The sequence below is a fragment of the Saimiri boliviensis genome, chromosome 5 (assembly GCF_048565385.1).
Source record: "Saimiri boliviensis isolate mSaiBol1 chromosome 5, mSaiBol1.pri, whole genome shotgun sequence".
In the NCBI taxonomy this organism is placed as follows: domain Eukaryota; kingdom Metazoa; phylum Chordata; class Mammalia; order Primates; family Cebidae; genus Saimiri; species Saimiri boliviensis.
Window position 1 is genome coordinate 137,743,917 of NC_133453.1, and position 22,180 is coordinate 137,766,096.

Below are 22,180 nucleotides of genomic sequence, written 5' to 3' on the forward strand. Positions count from 1 at the left end.
AATTTAAAGTAGTTTTTTCTAATTCTGTGAAGAAAGTCAATGGTAGCTTGTTGGGGATAGCATTGAATCTATAAATTACTTTGGGCTATATGGCCATTTTCACAATATTGATTCTTCCTATCCATAAGCATGGAATGTTTTTCCATTTTTTTGTGTCCCCTCTTATTTCCTTGATCAGTGGTTTGTAGTTCTCCTTGAAGAGGTCGTTCACATCCTTGTAAGCTGTATTCCTGGATATATTATTCTCTTTGTAGCAATTGTGAATGGGAGTTCACTCATGATTTAGCTCCCTGGTTGTCTATTATTCATTTATAGGAATGCTTGTGATTTTCGCACATTGATTTTGTAGTCTGAGACTTTGCTGAAGTTGCTTATCAGCGTAAGGAGATTTTAGGCTGAGACAATGGAGTTTTCTAAATATACAATCATGTCATCTGCAAGCAGGGACAGTTTGACTTCCTCTCTTCCTATTTGAATGTACTTTATTTCTTTCCCTTGCCTGATTGCCCTGGCCAGAACTTCCAATGCTATGTTGAATAGGGGTGATGAGAGAAGGCATCCTTGTCTTGTGCCAGTTTTCAGAGGGAATGCTTCCAGTTTTTGCCCATTCAGTATGATAATGATGGTGGGTTTATCACAAATAGCTCTTATTGTTTTAAGATACATTCCATCAATACCTAGTTTATTGAGAGATTTTAGCATGAAGGAGTGTTGAATTTTATTGAAGGCCTTTTCTGCATCTATTGAGATAATCATGTTGCTTTTGTCATCGATTCTGTTTAAGTGATGGATTACGTTCATTTATTTGCATATGTTGAACCAAACTTGCACCCCAGGGATAAAGCTGACTTGATCATGGTGGATAAGCTTTTTGATGTGCTGCTGGATTTGGTTTGCCAGTATTTTATTGAGGATTTTCACATCAATGTTCATCAGGGATATTGGCCTGAAATTTTCTTTCTTTGTTGTGCCACGTGCAAAGACACACAGATTGGCAAATTAGGTAGAGTCAAGACCCATTGGTGTGCTGTATTCAGGAGACCCACTTCACATGCAAAGACACACATAGGCTCAAAATAAAGGGATGGAGGAATATTTACCAAGCAAATGAAAAGCCGAAAAAAACAAAAAAACAAAACAACAACAACAACAAAAAAACCAGGGGTTGTAATCCTAGTCTCTGATAAAATAGACTTTAAACCTACAAAGATCAAAAGAGACAAAGAGGGCCAGGCACGGTGGCTCAAGCCTGTAATCCCAGTGCTTTGGGAGGCCGAGGTGGGTGGATCACGAGGTCTAGAGATCGAGACCAACCTGGTCAACATGGTGAAACCCCGTCTCTACTAAAAATACAAAAAATTAGCTGGGCATGGTGGTGCGTGCCTGTAATCCCAGCTACTCAGGAGGCTGAGGCAGGAGAATTGCCTGAACCCAGGAGGCGGAGGTTGCGGTGAGCCTAGATCACGCCATTGCACTCCAGCCTGGGTAACAAGAGCGAAACTCCATCTAAAAAAAAAAAAAAAAAAAAGCAAAAGAGACAAAGAAGGGCATTCCTTAATGGTAAAGGGATCAATGCAACAATAAGAGCTAACTATATGCATGCAATGCAGGGACACCCAGACTAATAAAGCACATTTTTAGAGACCTACAAAAAGACTTAAACTCTTACACAGTAATAGAGAGAGACCTTACCTCACTGTTAATATTAGATCAACAAAACAGAAAATTAACAAGGATATCCAGGACTTGAACTCAGCTCTTGACCAAGCAGACCTAACAGACATCTACAGATCTCTCCACCCCAAATCAACAGAATATGCATTCTTCTCAGCACCACATCACACTTATTCTAAAATTGACCACATAATTGGAAGTAAAATACTCCTCGGTAAATGGAAATCATAACAACAGTCTCTCAGACCACAGTGCAATCAAACCGGAACTCAGGTTTAAGAAACTCAACACTGCACAACTACATGGAAACTGAACAACCTACTCCTGAATGACTACTGGGTAAATAATGAAATTAAGGCAAAAATAAAGAAGTTCTTAGAAACTGATGAGACCAAAGACACAATGTACCAGAATCTCTGGGACACAGCTAAAGCAGTGTTTAGAGGGAAATTTATAGCACTAAATACCCACAGGAGAAAGAGGGAAAGATATGAAATCATCCACTCTTGCTGAATAGTTGTATAACCTACCTTTCTCTAGGGAGCAGAGTAGATCTTGGTATTAGGATTCACATTTGCATCATAGATTTACTGGATCCTTGCTGCAAATTGCATGACTTCTAAGAATGATCATTGGGAAGTGCTATGCAGTTGATAAAGTATATCACATGTTATCTGGTTCAATCCACATAACTATTCTTATGATCAAGGTTGTGTTGTATTGCATAGGTGGACACCAAGGCATAAAAAGGGTAAACTGCCCGTTCAGGGTCTCAAACAGAGACTCTGACTCCAAATCCTCTCTCTTTCGACTCTACCTCCATTGCCTTAGTCTCATTGGTCACAGAGAAAGATCAGATCCAATGTCAAAGAGGTGGGTCTCTGTGATAACCTTTTAATTAATTATAGTCTCTTCTGCATTTTTTACCCCATCTATTATCCCATTTAGACATCTATGACTTTGGAATCAAAAACATTCTCTTTGTAGTGTAACTTCAGTATTAAATGGCTCTTCTGAAAACTCATTTTTCTCTTCTTGTTTAGTGTCTGTGCCATGGGCACTTACGCTGCACTCTAGGCTTTTGAGGTAACTTAATTAACTGAGAAGAAATCATGGTGACTGGCTAAAGAGAAATGTCAGCTTTAGAATCAACTCTGATAAATAAATATAGGGAACCAATTTTTCTGGAATGATCTTGTAGATGGTCCTACTGTCTTATTTGGAGACTCTTAGAGAATTGTCCTAAAGAAATTGTCAAGCCTAGTTTCCCATTTCTCACAGTTGAGATTCCAGATGATTATTGTACAAGAACGGTAACAACTACAAATTTTATAAAGTGATTTACAGCTCAAAAAGTGCTTAAGTCAGATTGTGAATGCTGATTAGACAGCTCCAACTTCCTCCCAATTCTTATACCATGTGCTGAGAGCTGGACTCGCTCGGTCTTGCCACTCTCCCTAAGTAAGTGGGCCACGATTGAGTGCATTACATTTCTTTACCCATTTTAGCAATTGAGTAGAATTTACCTTCAGTTGATCTATGTGTTGCAGCAATATTTGAACATCATAAAATTTCCTATCAATGTGTTATGGCTCATGCAATTATATTGTAATGACTGTCTAGCTGCATTTCAAACAAATTGGTTTGGGACCAATAGCCTCAAGATACTAATATTGACAAGGTTAAGAACAATCTTGTGAGAGTCATAAGAAGGAGAAGTTTTTTTTTTAGATAACTAGATCCACTGTACAAATCATGAGGTCTTGATTTGTTTATAGTTTTCCAATGAGATTAGTGCTGAAAAGAAAAACTTCCCTGATTTCTGTTACACATGTTCAGAATTCTGCTAATCAAAGTTTCAGCAAATGATCAGAGGTCAGTTGTATTGTGGGCCATTTTTTTCTTGTATATTTTCCGTAGATAGTTGGCCATGATTCAACCCATTGCCTTTGACCCTTTGACTTTTTGCCCTGGAGATGAGAGCTTACCAAAGGTCGGGGGTGGTTGTTCATAGCTGTTCCCATTGCCCATTGGAGGCACCATGGGAGAAAGAGCAGTTCTTTGTGTTAGATATCCTTTATTCCCTTTCTGGGAAGCTGATAATCATCTATTAAAATCCCCAGAAATTAAAGAGTTTGAATGGAAAATAGGATTATTGCTTATTTTATTTTACAAGAAGAAATTCTTGGGAAGTTACTCTCTCAATCTGTCAGATTGTCAACGTCCTTTATTTCTGTAAAGCACTGTTATTCTAAACTACACTGTGAGAAATTAAACTCAGAAGATGGAATTATAGTAACATGCAAGCACCCTCCTCCTGTCATCTTCTTTTTGTTGCCCTTAATTAACCTTTAGTAAGGATTTTTTAAAAGGAAGAGTTTATAAAGGCATTTTTTTTTTTCTGAAATATTCAAGCACTATAAGAGAATATGGAAATGTAATGATAACGGTTGAAAATCCACTTTCTCAGCCTAGGCCAACTTATGTCACAGTAATAACCTGGCTTGATGACATATGAAGTAAAAGGTCTATTCCTCTCTCATGTTCCACATCCATTGTGGGCTGGCTAGGAGCTCAGCACCATTCTTGCTGAGGTATCCAGTGTCAGGGCTGTCAATGACAGTCACTAGATAGAAAGAGAACATGACTCATAATGCTTGAAGTCTTAAAGCTTCTTATCTGGAAATTATGCAGATCCCTTGTATTAACATTTCACTGGCAAAATAAGTCGTGTGACCATACCTAACCTCAAGGCAGGTGGGGCAATGCACTGGTGCCCCATATAGAAGAAGAAAAATAGAAATATTTGTTGGACAGCACCAATGACTATTGTATAGACTTTTATATTTCAAACTGCAACATTCCTCTCTCCATTTTTAGATAAACCTATCTAACATTATTTCAGTTATAAGACTTTTCAGTATTTCTTGACATCTGGTAGAAAGGATCCTTCTCATCACTTCAAATATTGGGAAGATACTTGTATATTGATAAATGTTAGAATAATTTTCTCAAGCTGCATATAAAGTCATTTGAGAACCGTGATTGGAATTGCTTTGTATTTAGGGATTAATGTTTGGAGAATCTAGAGCTTTCCAAAGTCTTCAGAATCATGAGATTGCTGAATTTTTTCAGTTCTCTTTTAGATGCCATGGTGAAATTTGTAATATCTACACATTTTCCTGTAATTTTGCTTCAGCTCTGTCCCAAGTATTTGTAATGTAGCATTTGTATTAACATTCTATTTGTTACTTACTTTTAATTTATTGAATAAAATCAGAGAATATCATATGTATGATGTCTATTTAACTTTACTGAGGCTTCCTTTTCTGACTTATTACATATCCTATTTCTATTTAGCTGGTTTTATGTAAATTTTAAATTTATTGTTGAAATATTGTACTTGCTATTTTTCATATTTTAAAAAATCTTCAGATTTTTTATATTTATTTATGTTTTCATGTTTTGGGGCATTTTGGGGATAAAAGGGAGGTTTTTTTTTTTTCCAAAAAAAGAGAAGCTCTTGGTTTTATTAAACAAGTGTTTTTCTTTTCTATTTTGTTAAACTAAATTTTAATTATTAATATATTTCTTTTACTATCCTTAGGTTCAATTTACTGTTCATTTTTCTAGCTGCTGGTGTTGAATTTATAATTCTTACTTTAGTCTTACTCATTTTATAGCAATTAGTTCAAAGTTAGAATATTTACTCTATTTTTCTGTTTTAAGCTCCAGAACAGAGCCCACAGTAGTTACTCTGAAGGACACTTTGGCCATATCTGACAGGTTTATACATGTACTGCCTTCATGGTCATTTATTTCTAAGTATGTCATTTTGTTTCTGTTTTCTTCTTTTACCAAAAGGCTTATTAAATGTTTTTGTTCTTTGTTTGTTTCTAATTTTTAAGTGACTTGATGCATTTTTGGTTATCCCTTTATTGTTATTAACTTTGGATCCAGTGAATATAGTCTTTTGGGATTTTTGATGTTCTTTTTTGGGGCCTAATTATCAGAAGTTGGGAATTTCCATATGTAGTATAAATCAAGCATTTTTAGGCTGGGTGCAGTGGTTCATACCTGTAATCCCAGCACTTTGGGAGGCTGAGGCGGGTGGATCAGAAGGTCAAGAGATCAAGACCATCCTGGCCAGCATAGTGAAACCCCATCTCTACTAAAAATACAAAAATTAACTTGATGTGGTGGCATGTGCCTGTAGTCCCAGCTACTCAGGAGGTTGAGGCATGAGAATCCCTTGATCCAGGGAGGTAGAGGTTGCAGTGAGATGAGATCACGCCACTGCACTCCAGCGTGGGCAATGGAGTGAGACGCCATCTCAAAAAAAAAAAAAAAAGAAAAATACATAAAATAAACAAATGAGGATTTTTGTTACACACACACACACACACACACACACTTGCACACAGTTAGATCATGCTTCATGATGACTGGATAAAGAAAATATACTATATATAAATAATGAAATATTTCTGAGCCATGTAAAGAATGAAATCATGTCTTGCAGCAACACATGGAACTGGAGGTCACTATCTTCAGTGAAAGAAATCGAAACAGAAAATCAAATGCTGTAGGTTCTCACTTACAAGTGGAAGCTAAATAACATGTCCACATGGACATAGAGTGTGGAATGGTAGACACTAGAGACTCAGAAGGGTACAGGGATGGCAGGAAGATATGGGTGATGAGAAATTACTTAATGGGCACAATGTACATTATTTGGGAGATAGATACACTAAAAGCCCAGACCACTACACAAGACATCCATGTAACAAAATTGTACTTGTTCTACTTAAATGTATACCAATTTAAAAAGAGAAAGAAATATGTTCTAAAAAGTTAAACTTACATATATATATATATGAAGTTTTTTTTTTTTTTTTTTTTTTTTTGAGACAGAGTCTTGCTCTGTCACTCAGACTGGAGTACAGTGGCACAATCTCGGCTCACTGCAACCTCCATCTCCTGAGTTCAAGCAATTCTCCTGCCTCAGCCTCCCAAGCAGCTGGAACTACAGGCGCACACCAACATGCCCAGCTGATTTTTGTATTTTCAGTAGAGATGAGGTTTCACCATATTAGCCAGACTGATTTTGAACTCTTGACCTCATGATCCATCCACCTTGGCTTCCAAAAGTGCTGGAATTACAGGCATGAGCCACTACACCTGACCTATTTATATATATATATATTTTTTTCCTTTTTTTTTTTATTGCATTTTAGGTTTTGGGGTACGTGTGATGAACATGCAAGATTGTTGCATAGGTACACACATGGCAGTGTGCTTTGCTGCCTTCCGTCCCCTCACCTGTATCTGTCATTTCTCCCCATGCTATCTCTTCCCACCTCCCCACCCCCCCGCCCCTCCCCCATTTCCCCCCAACAGACCCCAGTGTGTAGTGCTCCCCTCCCTGTGTCCATGTGTTCTCATTGTTCAACACCCGCCTATGAGCGAGAATATACGGTGTTTGATTTTCTGCTCTTGTGTCAGTTTGCTGAGAATGATGGTTTCCAGGTTCATCCATGTCCCTATAAAGGACGTGAACTCATCGTTTTTGATGGCTGCATAATATTCCATGGTGTATATGTACCACATTTTCCCTATCCAGTCTATCATCGTTGGGCATTTGGGTTGGTTCCAGGTCTTTGCTATTGTAAACAGTGCTGCAATGAACATTCGTGTGCACGTGTCCTTGTAGTAGAATGATTTATAATCCTTTGGATATATACCCAGTAATGGGATTGCTGGGTCAAATGGGATTTCTATTTTTAGGTCCTTGAGGAATCGCCACACTGTCTTCCACAATGGTTGAATTAATTTACATTCCCACCAACAGTGTAAAAGTGTTCCTATTTCTCCACATCCTCTCCAGCATCTGTTGTTTCCCGATTTTTTAATGATCGCCATTCTAACTGGTGTGAGATGGTATCTCAATGTGGTTTTGATTTGCATTTCTCTGATGACCAGTGATGATGAGCATTTTTTCATATGTTTGTTGGCCTCCTGTATGTCTTCTTTTGTAAAGTATCTGTTCATATCCTTTGCCCATTTTTGAATGGGCTTGTTTGTTTTTTTCTTGTAGATCTGCTTTAGTTCTTTGTAAATTCTGGATATCAGCCCCTTGTCAGATGGGTAGACTGCAAAAATTTTTTCCCATTCTGTTGGTTGCCGATTCACTCTACTGACTGTTTCTTTTGCCGTGCAGAAGCTGTGGAGTTTGATTAGGTCCCATTTGTCTATTTTGGCTTTTGTTGCCATTGCTTTTGGCGTTTTGGTCATGAAGTCCTTGCCTACACCTATGTCCTGAATGGTTTTGCCTAGATTTTCTTCTAAGGTTTTTATGGTATTAGGTCTGATGTTTAAGTCTTTAATCCATCTGGAGTTAATTTTGGTGTAAGGTGTCAGGAAGGGGTCCTGTTTCTGCTTTCTGCACATGGCTAGCCAGTTTTCCCAACACCATTTATTAAACAGGGAGTCCTTTCCCCATTGCTTGTTTTTGTCAGGTTTGTCGAAGATCAGATGGTTGTGGGTATGTTGTATTTCCTGTGAGGCCTCTGTTCTGTTCCATTGGTCTATATCTCTGTTTTGGTACCAGTACCATGCTGTTTTGATTACTGTAGCCTTGTAGTATAGTTTGAAGTCCGGTAGTGTGATGCCTCCCGCTTTGTTCTTTTTGCTTAGAATTGACTTGGCTATGCGGGCTCTCTTTTGGTTCCATATGAAGTTTAAGGTGTTTTTTTCCAGTTCTGTGAAGAAGGTCATTGGTAGCTTGATGGGAATAGCGTTGAATCTGTAAATTACTTTGGGCAGTATGGCCATTTTCACGATGTTGATTCTTCCTAACCATGAACATGGAATGTTTCTCCATCTGTTTGTATCCTCTCTTATTTCGTTGAGCAATGGCTTGTAGTTCTCCTTGAAGAGGTCCTTTACGTTCCTTGTTAGTTGTATTCCTAGGTACTTTATTCTCTTTGTAGCAATTGTGAATGGCAGTTCGTTCTTGATTTGGCTCTCTTGAAGTCTATTACTGGTGTATAGGAATGCTTGTGATTTTTGCACGTTGATTTTGTATCCTGAGACTTTGCTGAAGTTGTTTATCAGTTTCAGGAGATTTTGGGCTGAGATGATGGGGTCTTCCAGATATACAATCATGTCATCTGCAAATAGAGACAATTTGATTTCCTCCTTTCCAATTTGGATACCCTTTATTTCTTTTTCTTGCCTGATTGCTCTGGCTAGAACTTCCAGTACTATATTGAATAGGAGTGGTGAGAGAGGGCATCCTTGTCTAGTGCCAGATTTCAAAGGGAATGCTTCCAGTTTTTGCCCATTCAGTATGATATTGGCTGTTGGTTTGTCGTAAATAGCTTTTATTGTTTTGAGATACGTTCCGTCAATACCTAGTTTATTGAGGGTTTTTAGCATAAAGGGTTGTTGAATTTTGTCAAAAGCCTTCTCTGCATCAATCGAGACAATCATGTGGTTTTTGTCTTTGGTTCTGTTTATGTGGTGAATTACGTTTATGGACTTGCGTATGTTGAACCAGCCTTGCATCCCCGGGATGAATCCTACTTGATCATGGTGGATGAGCTTTTTGATATGCTGTTGCAATCGGTTTGCCAGTATTTTATTGAAGATTTTTGCATCTATGTTCATCATGGATATTGGCCTGAAATTTTCTTTTCTTGTTGAGTCTCTGCCGGGTTTTGGTATCAGGATGATGTTTGTCTCGTAAAATGATTTGGGAAGGATTCCCTCTTTTTGGATTGTCTGGAATAGTTTCAGAAGGAATGGTATCAGCTCCTCCTTGTATGTCTGGTAGAATTCAGCTGTGAACCCATCTGGACCTGGGCTTTTTTTGGGTGGCAGGCTCTTTATTGCTGCCTCGACTTCAGACCATGTTATTGGTCTATTCAGGGTTTCGGCTTCTTCCAGGTTTAGGCTTGGGAGGTTGCAGGTGTCCAGGAATTTATCCATTTCTTCCAGGTTTACTAGTTTATGTGCATAGAGTTGTTTGTAATAATCTCTGATGATGGTTTGGATTTCTGTGGAATCTGTGGTGATATCCCCTTTATCGTTTTTTATTGCATCAATTTGGTTATTCTCTCTTTTCTTTTTTATTAATCTGGCTAGTGGTCTGTCTATTTTGTTGATCTTTTCAAAAAACCAGCTCCTGGATTTATTGATTTTTTGAAGAGTTTTTTGTGTCTCTATTTCCTTCAGTTCTGCTCTGATCTTAGTTATTTCCTGTCTTCTGCTAGGTTTTGAGTTTTTTTGATCTTGCTCCTCTAGCTCTTTCAATTTTGATGATAGGGTGTCAATTTTAGATCTCTCCTTTCTTCTCATGTGGGCACTCATTGCTATATATTTTCCTCTAGAGACTGCTTTAAATGTGTCCCAGAGATTCTGGTATGTTGTGTCTTCGTTCTCATTGGTTTCGAAGAACATCTTTATTTCTGCCTTCATTTCATTGTTTATCCAGTCAACATTCAAGAGCAAGTTGTTCAGTTTCCATGAAGCTGTGCGGTTCTGAGTTAGTTTCTGCATTCTGAGTTCTAACTCGATTGCACTGTGGTCTGAGAGACTGTTTGTTATGATTTCTGTTCTTTTGCATTTGCTGAGGAGTGATTTATTGCCAATTATGTGGTCAATTTTAGAGTAGGTGTGATGTGGTGCTGAGAAGAATGTATATTCTGTGGATTTGGGGTGGAGAGTTCTGTAAATGTCTATTAGGTTTGCTCGTTCCAGGTCTGTGTTCAGGTCCTGGATATCCTTGTTGATTTTCTGTCTGGTTGATCTGTCTAATATTGACAATGGGGTGTTAAAGTCTCCCACTATTATTGTGTGGGAGTCTAAGTCTCTTTGTAAGTCATTAAGAACTTGCCTTATGTATCTGGGTGCTCCTGTATTGGGTGCATATATATTTAGGATCGTTAGCTCTTCTTGTTGCAGTGATCCTTTTACCATTATGTAATGTCCTTCTTTGTCTCTTTTGATCTTTGTTGCTTTAAAGTCTATTTTATCAGAGATGAGAATTGCAACTCCTGCTTTTTTTTGCTCTCCATTTGCTTGGTAGATCTTCCTCCATCCCTTTATTTTGAGCCTTTGTGTATCCTTGCATGTAAGATGGGTTTCCTGGATACAGCACACTGATGGGTTTTGGCTTTTTATCCAATTTGCCAGTCTGTGTCTTTTGATTGGGGCATTTAGTCCATTGACATTTAGGGATAGTATTGTTATGTGTGAATTTGATGCTGTCATTTTGATGCTACCTGGCTGTTTTGTTGGTTAGTTGATGCAGATTCTTGATTGTGTTGCTGCTTTTTTACCATTTGGTGTGTTTTTGGAGTGGCTGGTACTGGTTGTTCCTTTATATGTGTAGAGCCTCTTTCAGGAGTTCTTGTAGAGCAGGTTTGGTGGTGATGAAATCTCTGAGTGCTTGCTTGTTCACAAAGGATTTTATTTTTCCTTCACTTATGAAGCTGAGTTTGGCTGGATAGGAGATTCTGGGTTGAAAGTTCTTTTCTTTAAGGATGTTGAATATTGGCCCCCAATCTCTTCTGGCTTGTAGGGTTTCTGCTGAGAGATCTGCTGTGAGTCTAATGGGCTTCCCTTTGTGGGTAACCCGACCTTTCTCTCTGGCTGCCCTTAGAATTTTCTCTTTCATTTCAACCCTGGTGAATCTGACGATTATGTGCCTTGGGGTTGCTCTTCTTGAGGAATATCTCTGTGGTGTTCTCTGTATTTCCTGGATTTGAATATTGGTCTGCCTTGCTAGGTTGGGGAAGTTTTCCTGGATAATATCCTGAAGAGTATTTTCCAGCTTGGATTCATTCTCTTCATCACATTCAGGTACACCTATCAGACGTAGATTAGGTCTTTTCACATAGTCCCACATTTCTTGAAGATTTTGTTCATTCCTTTTTGCGCTTTTTTCTCTGTTCTTGCCTTCTCTTTTTATTTCATTGAGTTGGTCTTCGACCTCTGATATCCTTTCTTCTGCTTGGTCAATTCGGCTGTTGAAGCTTGTGCATGCTTCACGAAGTTCTCGTGTTGCGTTTTTCAGCTCCATCAATTCACTTATTCTCCTCTCTATGCTGTCCATTCTCGTCAGCAGTTCGTCCAATCTTTTTTCAAGGTTCCTATTTTCTTTGCGATGGGTTAGAACATGTTCTTTTAGCTCATTGTAGTTTCTTACTACCCATCTTCTGAAGTCTGATTCTGTCATTTCATCACCCTCCTTCTCCATCCGGTCTGGTTCCCTTGCTGGTGAGGAGTTGTGATCACTTTTAGGAGGAGAGGTGTTCTGGTTTCGGGAGTTTTCATCCTTTTTACGCTGGTTTCTACCCATTTTTGTGGGTTTATCCACTTGTTGTCTGTCTCTGTCCCAGGGAGTTGGAGCTTTATGAGTTTCCCTTGCACTACTGCCTTTTTTGATTTTTTTTTTTTCAGGTCGGACCCGCCCAGCTAGCAGCACGCCTAGCCTCTGCCTGCCCGCAGGGGCTTTGCTGAGCTGCTGTGGGCTCTGCCCAGCTGCCCTGAGCTCTTCCCTGTAGTCCTTTTTATATGGGCGTAGTTAGAACTGTCTGGGCAATGGTGGCCCCGCCTCTGTTATGGGGGACTCTCTCTGTTGTGGCAGGTTGCCTCGGCAACGGCGGGTTGCCTCGGCAACAGCAGCCTGCCTCCGTAGCGGTGGAGAGTCTCAGTAATGGCGGAAACCCCTCCCCCACGGAGCCGGACCGTCCCGGTTCAGCTGTGCTTGGTTTGAAGGGCTCAACCCAGAGGGTTTCCAATTACTGTTTTTGTTTTCGTTGTTGTTGGGGGTGGAGGGGTGGGACCAACCGAGCCTGATCACCTGGCTCCCTGACTCAGAGTCTTTTCTTTTAAGTTGAACGACCCCGCGTTCCGGTCGCTTGTTGAAAAGGCGCCGGGATCTCCCGTGCTGAGACTCACGGAGTCGGCTCGAACCGCGGCGCCGGCTCCTGGCGGATTTTTTGCCTAGGAATCTCCTGGCCTGACTCGCTATTTCAGATGAATGGGCTATTCTGCCGTCTCAGGGCTCTGCTCGCCAGCTAAGAGGGCTCCCAGACCAGTGGCTTTTGTACGGAGAACCGCAGCAACAGGGAGTGGTCACAGCAGCCGCGCGGGCGGAATCAGCCCCGCGGGGGCCAAAACAGCCGCACCGGCTGGGACTGCGACGCTGGCGACCCCTCTGCCTGGGTATCTCCTGGTCTGTGGGCAATAAGAGTTTGTCTGGAAATGCGGCGTCCACTCACCCTCTGCACTTTCACTGGGAGCTGAAGTCCTGAGCTGTTCTTAGGCGGCCATCTTGAAAGTCCTAGCTATTTATATATTTTTAAATGTACTTTTACTGAGGGGAGAATTTTCAAATCTAGACTTGTCAGTTTCTCTTTCATTTCAAGAATTTTACCTTAAATATTTTGATTTTATATTGTAAATTACATAAAGTTTAAGGATATTGTAACACTGTTTTGGATTTTACACTTTATCATTACAAAATATCTCTTTGCTCCAGATTTTGCTTTTGACTTTATACAATTTTGGCTCCACTTGAAATTTCACCATTTCCATTTTCCTTTTGTTCAATTTTTCAATTTTACTTGGTATATCTTCTTCCATCTTTGTAATTTTTAATTTTTGTATGTCATTCTAGTTTAGACATGTCTCTCATTAAGATCATAAAACTATATTTTTATTTAACCCTTTTAAAACATTTTCTGATAGTTCCTTTTTAATAAGAAAGTTTATATCATTTACATTTATTGTTACTGGCCTCAAATTTTATGCTTGGCCTATGCAATGCTTTCTTATTTTCTTTTCTCATATTTATTGGTTTTGTGTGTATGTTGAAGTTGAATGAGTTTTCTTAGTTCCAACTTTCTCTTCTAATTTGAAATTATGATTCAGTATCTGTTTTTGGTACTTAGTATGTTTAAATGCATAACGCACATTTAAAAACTCTTATTTTGCCATGATCATTTAGTCATTGTATTTCTCTTAACCTACTGAAATAATTTTAAAATACCATCTCTTTTATTCTCACATTTTGTGAAAATATTTCCATCAATTGTTAAAGAGAATGTATCAACTATTGTTTAGAAATAACCATCATACTTTTTTGAGAGTATTCCATCACTTGTATTCTGTGATTAATTTTTTATATCTCTGCAGTGTATTATTGAGTGATTCAGAGCAGGCTTGGTTTGATAAGCCATCTACATTCCTGTATGACCAAAATATATTTTCTGTTTTAAAATCTCCTTTTACATACTTGGTAGTTCTCATATAGAATTCATGGGTCCAACAATTTACCCTTGAAACTTCACACATATTTGTAGCAATTGTCTAGTAACATTGATGGAAAGCCAAGTATAAGTTGATTTCTTCTGAAGGGGCTTCTGTTTATCTTTGAAAATTATATGCTTTTATTGTTACCCATGGAATTCCAAAGTTTTACTAGGATGTTTTTCACCTGAGCTACTTATAAATTTGTTTTCTTATTATTCAGTGTGCTTTTCACTATAGAGAGTCATGAATTGCTTCACATAGAGGACATTTTAAATAATATTAATTGATTAATAAATGCTTTAGAATTCTAACTCCACGAAAACAGAGCTTTTTAGATGAATCCTCCAATAGTTAGCACAGTGCCTTAATATATTGAGTGCATTATAAAATCACCTTGAATTATAAATGCCCTCAGAAAAGAACACAATGTCTAATTCCTGATGGGGTTCAATTAGGAAAAGTTCATAGATTACGTAGCATGTTGAATATACCTTGAAGACAGAGCCAGATTATGATAGTTAAAGAAAAGTTTTAAAATGTGAAATAATAGCCAGGGCTAAGTTGTGGTTTGGAAAGGTTTTGGCAGCAGAAATAGCTTTGCTAGAATAAAGGGAATTATGGTGAGAAGTAACAAAATACATGGCTAGAACGATAGGCATCAGTTTTTGCAGGGTTTTTTACCCCAGGTGAAGACATTTACATGTGGAGTGACATCATTCACATGATGTACATGAATTTTAATATGACTGAGTTGTATGAGTGACTGGATTTGGACAGGAAGGGTTAAGTGGAGATTCATTAGAAGGTTCTGTGGTTGAATTGATGGGAGATTACAAAGGTCACAACCAATGCAGTGGCATTAATCACAGAATGTGAGAGATGGTGGGAGAGAAAGAGATGATGATGTCACTTATGTCAGCATGGGCAGGTTAACAGAAAGAAAAGTCAGAATTTCAAGGAAATAAGGCAACCAATAAAGAGGACTTGGTGTTGAAAGATGATTTCAACATTAGGTGTATTTAGGTTCTGGTTTTCTTTGAATATCTGTCTGGGGGAACTCCAATAGCCAGGTAGAAATAGGGCATTAGAAATCAGAAAGGTGGGGGTGATGGATAGCTACAAAAAATTAGTGAGAAAGAATGAGTAAGACCTAGTATTTATAGTACAACAGGATGACAAGAGTTAATAATAATTTAATTTTACATTTTAAATAACTAAAAATAATAAAAACAAATATATAAATAAAAATATATAATAAAAATAAATAAAATATTTTATAATATTTTTTCTATAATAAAATATAATTATATAAAATTTGTTTTATATAAATTATATAAAATTTATATAATAAAAAACAAATATAAATAAATATATAACAAAAACAAATATATATAATTAGATTGTAATACAAACCATAAATTCTTGAGGGAATGGATACTCCATTCTCCATGATGTGATTATTACGCATTACATGCATATATCAAAATAGCTCATGTACCCTATGCCTATATATACCTATTATATATCCACAAAAATTAAAAATAAAAAAATTGAAATAAGGAAGGAAGAACAATTCTTAATAGCATGTGGTATACAGATGCTTTATAAAACATAGTTTCGTTTTTGTTTTCTTGGGGGCTTAAAATGTATTTGTGACGTCAAAGTAACATCTTATAGGCAACAATAATAAAGAGAATGTAACTTAGTGCTGACTTGGCATGACACATTTTCAGTATTGTGAGCATTTAGGAAAAAAAGGGGATTAAGGGCCTGTTGGGGTCCCGTGCAGTTGCTCATGCCTGTAATTCCAGCACTTGGGGAGGCCAAGCTGGGCGGATCATGAGGTCAGGAGATCAACATCATCCTGGCCAACATGGCAAAATGCTGTCTCTACTAAAAATACAAAAAATAGTTGGGTGCAGTGGCACACACCTGTAATTGAAGTACTTTGGAAACTGAGGTAGGAGAATCGCTTGAACCCAGGTGGCAGAGGTTGCAGTGAGCTGAGATTGTGCCACTGAACTCCAGCCTGGGCAACAGAGCAAGACTCTGTGTCAGAAACAAAGACACAAACAACAAGAAAAAAAACTTATTAAAGAGAACGTAAGTTGGCCTTCGATGGGTGACAGGGTTTAGTTGGGTGCAGGCAAGCACAGGGAAGTTTGACATTGATGCCATCTTTTAGAATTAAGAAGTAACAATATGTTATGGTTATTATGCGTAAAACTCTTGATAAGCAATTATGCCTTATTCTCATGTATTTCTGTGTTTCTGTACTCTTCATGGAAGTTTGCTGCTGCATATCTGTCGTCCACACTAAATTTGAAGTAGGTCTGTGTCTGTTTGGAATCGTAGCAGGCACAGAATGAGTCTAATAACAGATACAAAATGTGGAACTGACAGATGTGTGGCCCTGCAAACAGGATGGTGCTTAATCCCTTGGAAAGTAACGTAATGCAAGGCAAGATTTCACAGAGACTTTAGGTGATTTTGTTTCCCAGGAAATCTAACATGAATTATGTTGTATGTTCTTGGAATGGGAACCAGTAGACCAAAACAAATTATTTTTTTTCAAAGAGCAGATTAAATCTTGCCTCATTTCCCCCACAACATTGCTGTCTGCTTTCTAGGAAGAAAAAGCAGAGCACATCCTTGATGTGTGTGGGTGTGATGTAGCCTCTTCTAAGAGGTCTACAAAGAGACATTGCAAAGCCGGGGCTGTCACTGATTCCTCTGTGAAACATTCCCTAGCCCCTTCCCGCTCTGGTGATCATGTAAGTAGATATTCTAGAAGCACGTACTCTACAGATGGAGAATTGTCACCATCTGCCAGGACAGCCTCTGCTTGTCTTTCATGACTCAGCTCAAATGTCATGACTTCAGGGGGCCTTCAGCTCTCTGGCCTTCCCTGCCCCCATGAAGGCGCCACCCAGTGCCCCCAGCTTTGCTCCTTCGGCTGCCTTTGAAGCACTTGCCTCTTCTTGTTAATTGTTGGTGGAATTGTCTGTAGACTGTGACCTTGAGTGTGCGGAGTCTGGTAGAGTCATCTCCAGATTCCACACTCTGAGAACCATGCTTGACCATTGCAGGCTCTCAACAAAGGCTTGCTGAGGGCTGAATGAATGAATGCATGGCATGAATGGATGGGCTCTGGTGCATTTTGTGCCCACATTTTGCTTGCCAGCAGCTGCATTGGGTCTGCAAAATGAACACTTTGACTCAAAGTATCAGAGCTGCTCTCCTTCCGGTGAAGACGGGTTTAGTGAGATGCAGGTTATGGGGATACGTGTGACCTCTACTCCTCATTCAGAAGGATACCTATCTTACGGGGCCATAAAAATTGAGAACCGAATTCTCTGTGTGTTTGAATAAACTACCTTTTTACTTCACTACAGTCTGAGAAAAGTTCACTGCACAAATAGAGGCAGTGCACACCCCTCACAGACATAATCCTTTCTCCTGTCTTTGAAGAAAATACCATGTGAAACCATGAGATACCATTGGTTGCCTTCTCTAAAGAGACTGAACTCTGCCTTCAATATCAAAGGTGTGGTGCACTGGCAATATCTTTGCATGCAAATTACCCCACTGCTGCTGTTTTGCTGCTCTTGAGAGATTCCAGTTTTGCTTTCCTGGGAATGAAGTTTAGTAAAATGGGAAATGCGGATGCGTATAAAAATTTCTGCTCTATCCCTGAGACGAATGATGGAACAAATTGTTCTCTGTGGGGTTCCATTCAGGAAAATGGAGGCTTGGCATTGTTTTATTATCATTAGCAGCATGGCAACTTAGTCTCTTTTCATACTGACAGCAAAAAAAGTAGTATTTATCTGTTTGGCCATCCGGAGAAGTGTTATGGATTTGCAATTTCGCACTTGAGTGGGGTAATAGAAGAGGTACAGAAGTTGAAGCTGTTTTAAGTTTTCATGCAAGGGTAGAACACACAAGATCTGTGAGTAGATTGAAGCTTTAGTCAAGAAGTAGAGGTTGTATGTTAGATCTGAAGGTCTTGAGTTCTCCTTGGGGTAACTGGACAGTCTTTTCTTGATTAGCATGAATCTATCAGCCAGCTGCATTTTATGCTATAGAATTAGCCTTTCAGAAAGAACAAGGCATTGTTAGCTTCATTGCTATGTGGCAGTGCAATGAGATGATGTATGAGGATGTATTTTGAAAACTGCCAAGTGCTGTGCATGGGAAGGATGACAGTGAGGGTGATGATCATGATGATCATGATGATTTATCAGCAGACATTCTAACCCAGAGATATTTTCCCCCAATCAGTCCTGTGGGAAAATGAAGGTCTATAGCCTCATAAATCACAGCAAATCAGTCCCCTGAGTCCTAGCAAAGGAGACACAGGTGTGAAATTCCACTAGCAGCTGAGATTCAGAAGCCCCGGGGTATTGAATGCTGAGAGCTTTGTATCTCTGTGAGAATTTCTCTGTAAGAAGTCATCTCTGCAAGCAGTCACTCTTGCATTCAGGGCACTGAGCTAAAAGAAAAGCTTGATTTGCTATTCAGAGAGTCTCACATATCACTTTGATTGCGCAGACACTCCATCCTGCTTTTATACACCATACCCACCTGCAGTTCCTAAACACACATCCTCACATTATACATGTACCCCATATGCACACATGGTCAGCTCCATGCACACACCTCTCATCTGATGTGCACACACCCACATCTACGACCCTGAACACACAACCCCTCTGTATTTTACACATAAAGCCTGCATACCCTCATACATATTCTCTCTCCAATCTCACTCCATCTCCACAGCCCCCACCCCTTGTTCATATATCCCTCATATCCTTCATAAACATACACCTTGCACATCTGTACACACCCCCACATACCCACTCTTATGTATAACTACATGTTCTCCCTCATCCCGCATGCATACCACTACATGCCGACCTGTAAGATATACTCAGACACTCATATACGTAGTCCTGCATGCATGCAGGTGGTCACAGTGTGTCTGCAGTAGAGAGAGGTACAATTCTAGAGGGACATGTTAATCTGTCATTCTCTTCCCCTCCTTCTGCTCTTCCTTTCTGGCTCCCTCCCTGACAACTGTTTGCAGTGCACTTCTATTCAGTTTTCATAGACATCCTTGATTTTGCCTAAAATGTAAGTATATGGCCTGAATTACTATCTATCTACCTTTATAAAAACAATGAATTAATTTTTGTTTTATTTCTAAAGATTTAGAGAGTACAAGTACAGTTTTGCTAATGGATATATTGTATTTTGGTGACATTTGGGCTTTTAGTGTAACCATCACCTGAATAGGGTACATGGTGCTCATTAGATAATTTCTCATCTGTCACCCCCAGACACCCTCCTACCTTTCTGTGTCTCCAGTGTCTATCATTCTACTCTCTAGGTCCAAGTGTACACATTATTTAGTTACCACTTATAAGTGAGAACATGTGGTATTTGACTTTCTGTTTCTGAGTTATTTCATGTAAGGTAATAACCTCCAGTTCTATCAATGTTGCTATAAAAGATACAATTTCATTTTTTTATGGCTGAGTAGTATTTCAGGGTATGTATGTAGGTAGATAGATATCACATTTTCTTTATTCAATTATTTGTTGATGAACACTTGGGTTGATTCCATATCTTTGCTATTGTAAATAGTGCTGTGATAAACATACGAGTACAGATATCTTTTTTCTATAGTGATTTTTTTTTTCCTTTGGGTAGATACCCAGTAGTGGGATTGCTGGATCAAATGGTCGATCTGTTTGTTATTTGAGAAATCGTCATTCTGTTTTCTACAGAGGTTCTACTAATTTACATTCCTGTTATGAACTCGAGTGAAGAAAGTTTCTTAAGAAAAACTCATTTGGGGATAAAGGTGCTCCCATTACCAGATCATTGAACTATTCTAGAGAATTCAAATCCATTGAGATGGGATTAATGCCTTTGCATGCTCAGGCAGGGGATAGAATGACCATTGCAAGTGGTCATCAGCATTTTCCTGCTCTTAGGTGGAAAAGCCAAGGCCACCCCAAGCGTGCTGAAATTAGTGGGCCAAGGTCAGCAAGGAGTGCACAGCTGCATATGGAGCCAGGTACTCTTCATTTTCACTTAACTGAAAAACAACTAGTTCAAAGACATTGACTTAAGTGGCACAAGGGTCATACATTTTGCAATTTCTCTTCAGCATCTCAGCAAGATGAGATGTTTAAAAACCTTGTGGCATCTTCTCTGTCGTCTAGAAGAGTTCTTTGATTTTTGCACAGCTGTGAAATGTTTAGTTGCTTGTCTTCTTATGCTAAGCAGATCTGGAGCTCTCTGAGACTACCAAAGGGCCTCCTGCTTCTTTGGTTTGTCCACTCAAGAGCTTAATTCTGAATTGATGATTGTGGATGCCTGTGGAACCACTGCAGATTTCATGTGATGAGGTGAACTCATACCTCTAGAAGACAGAAAAAACTTGGAAATAAAGCCATTGACCTCAAACAGGAAATTCTGATGTATTTTCCAGAAGGTTTAACAGGGAGGAGCACTCTCTCAGAATCACTGCCTCACAATTTCATGCCCGCAGTTAGACTCATTGTGGACTGACCCAGCATTGCCACACACATAAGCATAACAGAGGTGGAGAGAGAGGAGAAAATGTGATCTGTTTATAAGTGGTGCTCAGAAAGGCAAATGGAGACCCTTCGAATGCACAGCATTTTACTTCTTGTTTTTTGTTTTTGTCTAATTTGGAACTCAATTCTAGTTTTCCATTGAGCTAGGGACGCTAATGGATATGACCTAAAAGTGGAGCATATCTGGAAACATGGCACTTCGATTGCAGTGAAATGAAAGCTGCATGCAAGGACCTAGGGCTGAGATCCACCAATAACATGGCATCACTGGGCTTCTTGTAAGAATCAAATCACATTAGGGAGGTTGGAAGGATGAGAAAACTCATTGCAAACTGTGAGGAGAGGGACAACTGTTCATTATTCTTCATCTGTCAGTAGTCTTCCTTAAAATATGAAGAATTTTTCTGCAGATTTTATAAACTAGGTCATACTCTTTTATGGATCTGCAATTAATCCAAGACTTCTTTGAAGATGGGGGAAATAAATTTGTCTTCACAGTGTATTCAAGAAGAGACCAACAGTCCAGTAAATGCTTAGAAAATCAGAAATTAATTGGTTGAACATTTTTATTCTCCTTGGGCGTTTGAGCCTAGGAAAGGGAGGCAAAGAGGCGCACAATGTGAGCAAAATGAGAAATGAGAGACAAGGGAGAGACAGGGAAAGGTTTGAGGAAAGGACGAGGGCCGTGAGCCAGAGGCTTCCTCTGTGCTGAGTCACTTAGTTCTTGCTGTCACCCTGTGAGGAGTGTCGCTCAGCTGTCCTCAACTCCTGTACCCTTTCATATCTGGGGCTAGGCGGCTCATCTGCACAGAGATTCCAGCATTCTCTTTACTATTTCCATGGATTTGGGGTGTTTGTTTTGGTGTTGATAGTAATTGGTTATTCTGTCAACCACACAAAGCAGAAACACCTGCAGGTAGGTTATTGTATCAAGTAGCAATGGTTTTTTGGGGGGGTTGGTTTTTCTCCAGTTGTGTATGAATACTCCATTTTATGAAAGAGAGGCTCAATGAATCTAACCTTCCCAGTTAATTAGGATACTAATTACGAATAAAATACAGAACTAAAATACAGAACTGCAATTGAAACTCAGGGCTGTGTGCGTCACAGCCCCTTATTTTCTAATCTGCCACATGGTATGTAGGAAGAGCCCGTCTCTGGGCCAACTGATACCCTGGGACGGGGCGCGTGAGGCTTCATGAGCAAAAGATTGTTGCTTGTGCAATCCTGCCCTCAGCAGGTGGACACTTGGGACACATTAGGGATGGATTTCAATGGCTTCCTGCTTTCTGTAGGAGAAATAATGAGCAGAAGCCTTTAGCTCCATGCAAAATATCAGCTACTTCTGACATTGCTGGTTCCCTGTCTCCCTCCCCTGGGTTTATAATAAATAAGGAAAGGGTGATGGTGCTCAGGGGAACTTCCAGTCAGCAACATGCCTTAAATCTTAGTGGCCTTGTGGCATTCATGGCTAGAGATCGTCACAAGGAAACACTCATATCAATAACTAACTGTAAAGAAGTGTGCCTAAGGAATACTGGGCCCAAAAAAACATTTGAAAAAGGAAT

At 39.3% G+C, this 22,180-nt stretch overlaps 1 long non-coding RNA gene across 1 annotated transcript in view; it reads left to right on the top strand.

The window, feature by feature from the left end:
• The window catches only part of LOC141584665 (uncharacterized), a 390,152-nt gene that overhangs the window by 336,830 nt on the left and 31,142 nt on the right, over positions 1-22,180 (top strand). The window lies entirely within an intron of this gene.